This window comes from Podarcis tiliguerta (assembly GCF_965153285.1).
Source record: "Podarcis tiliguerta genome assembly, chromosome: 16".
Lineage (NCBI taxonomy): Eukaryota > Metazoa > Chordata > Lepidosauria > Squamata > Lacertidae > Podarcis > Podarcis tiliguerta.
In genome coordinates, this window is record NC_139549.1 from 9,764,710 (window position 1) to 9,770,709 (window position 6,000).

The window sequence follows — 6,000 nt, forward strand, 5'->3', positions numbered from 1 at the left end:
ACTTCTGGGGTAGACTGCTTCTTCCTCTGGAGGCTCTATTCAGGGACAGCAACTAAAAAGCCTCTGTGTGTGTGTGTGTGTGTGTGTGTGTGTGTGTGTGTGTGTGTAAGTAAGTAAGTAAGTATAAGAAAGAAAGAAAGAAAGAAAGAAAGAAAGAAAGAAAGAAAGAAAGAAAGAAAGACGGTTACAGTGGTACCTCGGGTTACATACCCTTCAGGTTACATACGCTTCAGGTTACAGACTCCGCTAACCCAGAAATAGTGCTTCAGGTTAAGAACTTTGCTTCACGATGAGAACAGAAATCGTGCTCCGGGGGCGCGGTGGCAGCAGGAGGCCCCATTAGCTAAAGTGGTGTTTCAGGTTAAGAACAGTTTCAGGTTAAGAACAGACCTCCGGAATGAATTAAGTACTTAACCTGAGGTACCACTGTAGAAGCAGGGAGCAAAAGCAACAGCTCTTCCCCACTTATTCATCCCGTCACCTGCTGTTCGGAGATAAACGGCCCCTATACATGGAGATTTAGCTATTGGGCCTTTTACAGCTGTTGGTGCATTTATTTATGTACTTTGACATCAGCTTATTTATTTGATTTCACCTTTAAGACCCGCTCCTTGTAAAATGTCTCTCGGTCATTTTGCGGTACCCTTCCCTACAAAAAAACACCAACGATAAAAACAGTTACACACAATTTCCATATATAAGAGCAATTTTCCTATGTAAAACTAAACTTCACACCCGATACGTACATATAGCATTTCTATGGCCCTTCTCTTGCAACAGACGTGGGAAGGTGAAATAAAATAACGGCAAAATTTAGTGTGGTCTTTAAAAGCGTCTTCCTAAGTAATATGCACACAGCGTATAGTTAGGGATTTGCTGCAACTTGCATGGGCTTTTCAAGAGGACAAGATCATGGGTGGAAATAAGGCAGGGTGTGCCTGTGGGTACCAGTTTCGGGGAGTAAGAAGTGTGGAGAGTTGTTGCTGCGCTCGGGTGCTGCTTGTGGGCTTCCCATCAGGGCAACTGGTCAGCCACTGGGAGAACAGGAAGCTGGACTGGATGGGCCTGATCCTGGAAGCTCTTCTTAACGTTCTTATGAGTAACAACGAGAGAGGAGCGCATTTCTTTACGCCCTTCCTGTCCTTTGCTTTGGCACGATCCATCTGCAGGGCTTTTCTCATGTTCCAATGGGTTTACAGTGACGGAGGCTTCTCGTAGAATCGGAGAGTTGGAAAGGATTCTGCGGATCATCTAGTCCAGCCCCCTGCAGCCGTCCCTTGAACCCGCAACCTTGGCGCTGCTAGCACCGTATTCTAATATGGTTTATTAGAGCAGTGGTGGGCATGAGGGTGCCAGCGTATTAGGGGAATTGCTTTGGGGGCAGAAAGCCTGCATCAGGCAAAACTCTGTTAAAAAAAGACTGGGAGGCAAGAGAAACCGAAATGGTACCTTGGAAGTCAAATAGAATCCATTCCGGAAGTCCATTCAACTTCCAAAAAGTCCAGGAACCAAGGCGTGGTTTCCGATTGGCTACAGGAAGCTGCTGCAGACAATCGGAAGTCACGTCGGGACGTTCGGGTTCTAAAGAACATTTGCAGACCGGAACAATACCTTCTGGTTTTCGATCGTTTGGGGGCCAAAACGTTTGACTCCCAAGGTGTTTGAAAACCAAGGTATTTGCTCATTCCCTTCTGGGAATGCACCAGCAGTTTAGAAGACTCCTTCCATCACCATGGGTCACCTTTGGCAACTAGGTGAGGTCCACCCACTGTCGCAGCATCAGAATGCTGCAAAAGTCTTGCACGAGGTGGGGAATAAAATTAAGCTGTCCTTGCTTCCCACAGTGGGCCGTCCAGATTCCTCCGCAAAGCCCACAAGCAGGAAATGAGCCCAGTAAACCCTCCCCTCCTTTGCCCCCCCAAGAGCTGATATGCAGAGATAGACTTCGTTTGAACAGGGAGGCTCTGCAGCTAAGATTAATATTATTATTGATAATAAATTTATTACCTGCCTTTCACCAGCAGGTTAAAACAGATTACAGTCACACTTCCTGAAAATGCACATCTCTGGCTTCAAAGGCCAGGGAAGAGAGGTGTGCCGAAAGCTGTATGGTGATGGTGCCAGGCGGACCTCTCTGGGGAGGGAATTCCACAACTGAGGGGCTGCCACAGAGAAGGCCCTGTCTTGAGCTGCCACCACCCACCAAGCTTCTGAGGGAGGTGAAACTACCAAGAAACTACCCTCTACTGATCTTCTGTAGGGCAGGCAGCGGCCTCTCGGATAGTTGGGGCCTGAGTCCTCTAGGGCAGTGTTCCCCAACCTTGGGCCTCCAGCTGTTTTTGGACTACAACTCCCATCATCCCTCGCTAGCAAGACCAGTGGTCAAGGATGATGGGAATTGTAGTCCAAAAACAGCTGGAGGCTCTAGGGCTTTGAATATTAGCAGGAGCACCTTAAATTGGCTCTGGAAACAAACTGACAACCATGGCTCACCCCAAGGCATCCTGGGAGATGTCGTTTCAGAGGCCCCAGTTGTGAGAACACCCATAATTCCTTGGGCTGGCCCTGGAAATGGCAAACCCAGCCAGTAATTTAGCCTCTGCCTTTTGGACCCATTGACGTTTCCAAGTTGTCTCAAGGGCAGACCTCTCATCATCGCCGCATTTTTTAAAAAGCCATTTGAAGCAGGGCCCTTTGCCTCCTGGTCTGCGTCGATCCCAGCAGACAGATACCCTGCGTGCATATTTATGTCAAGCGTATCGCCGAGCCCCTTTTTCATATCTGTGTCAGCAAGCGCGCCCGCCTCATCTCCCCCTCGTCTTCCCTTCCTCTCGATTCCACCCTGCTCCTGACAGCTCCGTTAATCTCCCTCATTTTCTCTGGCCGCTGGGAGGCTCTGACATTTGTAAGGCATTAGGCCTGGCCGTGAGTTTTCCCCCGGACCGGCTGCGCTGTGGTAACCTGCCCCGTCGTCGCTCCCTCATTAGAGAGGCGCACCGGGGCTAATCGCTACATCATGCTCAAATCAGTGGCGCGGGGAGCTCCTGTTTGGGCGCCGAACAGGGAGCGGATTCGAAACACACCAACGGGCAGAGGGCAGGTTTTGGGATTCTGACGAGACTCCTGACTCTGGCCTCGTCGTACCACTGGGTTGAGTTAAAGTCCAGCTTAGGGGTTTTAGAAGGGCATCCATCCTGTCGTGACAAGCTTTCACAGTGCTCAGATTTAATTTTTTCGCATTTATTACACCCCACCATTCTCCAAGGAGCTCAAGGGGGTGAAAACAGCTCTCTCCTATCCTTACAAATGACCCTGTGGGGTAGATTAACAGGAGAAGCCTTCATTGGCCTGAGATCACTCAACGGGTTTTGCAACTGAGCAGGTATTTGATCCCTGGTCTCCTTGGTCCTGGGGCCGCGGGTGGCGCTGTGGGTTAAACCACAGAGCCTAGGACTTGCTGATCAGAAGGTTGACGGTTTGAATCCCCGCGGCGGGGTGAGCTCCCGTTGCTCGGTCCCTGCTCCTGCCAACCTAGCAGTTCGAAAGCACGTCAAAGTGCAAGTAGATAAATAGGTACCGCTCCAGCGGGAAGGTAAACGGCGTTTCTGTGCGCTGCTCTGGTTCGCCAGAAGCGGCTCAGTCCTGCTGGCCACATGACCCGGAAGCTGTACGCCGGCTCCCTCGGCCAATAAAGCGAGATGAGCGCCGCAACCCCAGAGTCGGCCACGACTGGACCTAATGGTCAGGGGTCCCTTTACCCTTTACCTCCTTGATCCTAGTCCCAATGTTCTCATCCATTCAGATAGACTGCTCCTGCTCAAAGTTTTTTGATAACAAAAAAGAGGCTTTTCTTGTATCTCCTTGGTTTTCTTTTTTCTTCTTACTTCTTCTCACTCCATAACTATTCAGACGTGATTTGCTGTGCTAGGCTCCAGGAGCAAGGGCCAGTGAGCATCTGTGCCAGCCTTTCCTTCCGCCTCCTCACTTAACCTCCTGCCCTGCCTAAGCCTCTGACTTTCCATCTGTCATGAAATCATGCCTCATTATTTCAGGCCCTAGTGGGAGAGGAGGGTGCCTCTGTGCTGAGGCGAGGTGGAATACAGGGCGGGGCTCAGGCTTGGGTACCAGGCAGACAAAGGCAAGCATAGGAGAGTTGAGGCCAGTGTGGTGCAGTGGTCAGAGCATCGGGCCAGGACCTGCAGGAGACCTGGGTTCAAATCCTTACTCGGCCATGGAGCTCCCTGGGTGACTTTGGGCCAGTCATCCACCACCCTCAGACCAACCAACCTCACAGGGTGGTTGTGAAGGTGAAATGGGAAGGCGGGCTTAGTCTTGTAAACTGGTTTTCAGTGCTGGCGTTTTGCTCTGAAATGTTAGGGGAACCAACCTCTACTCTCTGAGCATGTACAGAGTGGTCCGTCCCCCCCACTGATCACCACCTCCAAACCTCACACAGCTAGGACTTTGAAGCCAGATGAGAAGTATTTTGACCAGATCTGTGCTGCACAAGCCTCTTTAATTTCTTGTTTGGCAAACCCAGAATCCCAGACCAGTGGCGTAGCGTGGGTTGTCAGCACCCGGGGCAAGGCAAGTAATTTGCGCCCCCTAACCCGTGGATTTTAGCAGGGGGCAGAGAGCTGCGAGTGCGAGCGCCCCCCCCCAATGTTGCGCCCGGTGCAGCCAGGCCCCCCAGCACCCCCCACGCTACGCCACTGTCCCAGACCCACATTTTGAGGCTGTTCTAAAGCAGCCGTTTGCCCTCCCTCCAGCCCCAGGGCAAATTTTGACACTCATCTTTACAATATTTCTCCCCCCCCCCCCCCGCTTCACCCCTGCTCCCCCCAATTTAAATAGGATCCTTTTCAGCTCTGATTGGAATGGGTTTCAGGCCTCCTGATTTCTAGCCATCAATATTTGATTTTATTTTTACTTAGGCTCCAGCCTTGCAGCCAAGATCGGTTCCCAAAGCAACTTATAACAATTAAAATCCAATATTAGAGATTTCTGTTAGGGACCAGAAGGAGCTGCAGGTGGATCTTGGTAGGGTGCGTGTGTGTGTGTGTGTGTGTGCGTGAGGGCTGGCGGATGGTAAGGACGCCAATTCACAGTTGCATCTCTTCTGCTGATTTGTGGGGTCTTCTGGCAGCTAATAATACCATAGTCTAAGTTCTTAGTCCCTTTACTCACAGGAAAGGAAACAGAAGGCGCAACAGGCGGGCCTGAGAGCCAGCGTACTGGGGACAGTTTTAAATTTAGGGAGAGCCTGCCTGAGTTCTGCACATTGCACTATGGAGTAGGTATATAAGAAGCTGTTTTCCCTTCCTCCCTGTGCTCATTGCATCCAGCGCTGCCCCCATTCTGCCGCAATTCACCTTCTGCCAAAAACCCAGTTACTTGCCTTGTTGTCCGCTGCGGCGAAATCCCATTTCTTTACGTTACTCCGCAGAGGAAACCCAGTGCAAATGGTGGCGGGGAAGTAATCTAGCTGCATATCATTTGTGGTCCGAAAGCAAAGATGACAGCAAATACCGGTCTTATCCTCTCACTGGTGTCTGTTCCAGACATGGCATAGTGGTTAGAGTGTAGACTAGGATCTGGGAGGCAAAGGTAAAGGGACCCCTGACCATTAGGTCCAGTTGTGACCGACTCTGGGGTTGCGGCGCTCATATCGCTCTATAGGCCAAGGGAGCCGGCGTTTGTCCGCAGCCAGCTTCCGGGTCATGTGGCCAGCATGACTAAGCCGCTTCTGGCAAACCAGAGCAGCGCACGGAAACACCGTTTACCTTCCCGCCAGAGCGGTACCTATTTATCTACTTGCACTTTGATGTGCTTTTGAACTGCTAGGTTGTCAGGAGCAGGGACTGAGCAACGGGAGCTCACCCCGTCGCGGGGATTTGAACCGCCGAACTTCTGATCGGCAAGTCCTAGGCTCTGCGGTTTAACCTACAGCGCCACCTGCATCCCTGGATCTGGGAGACCAGGGTTCAAATTCCCACTCAG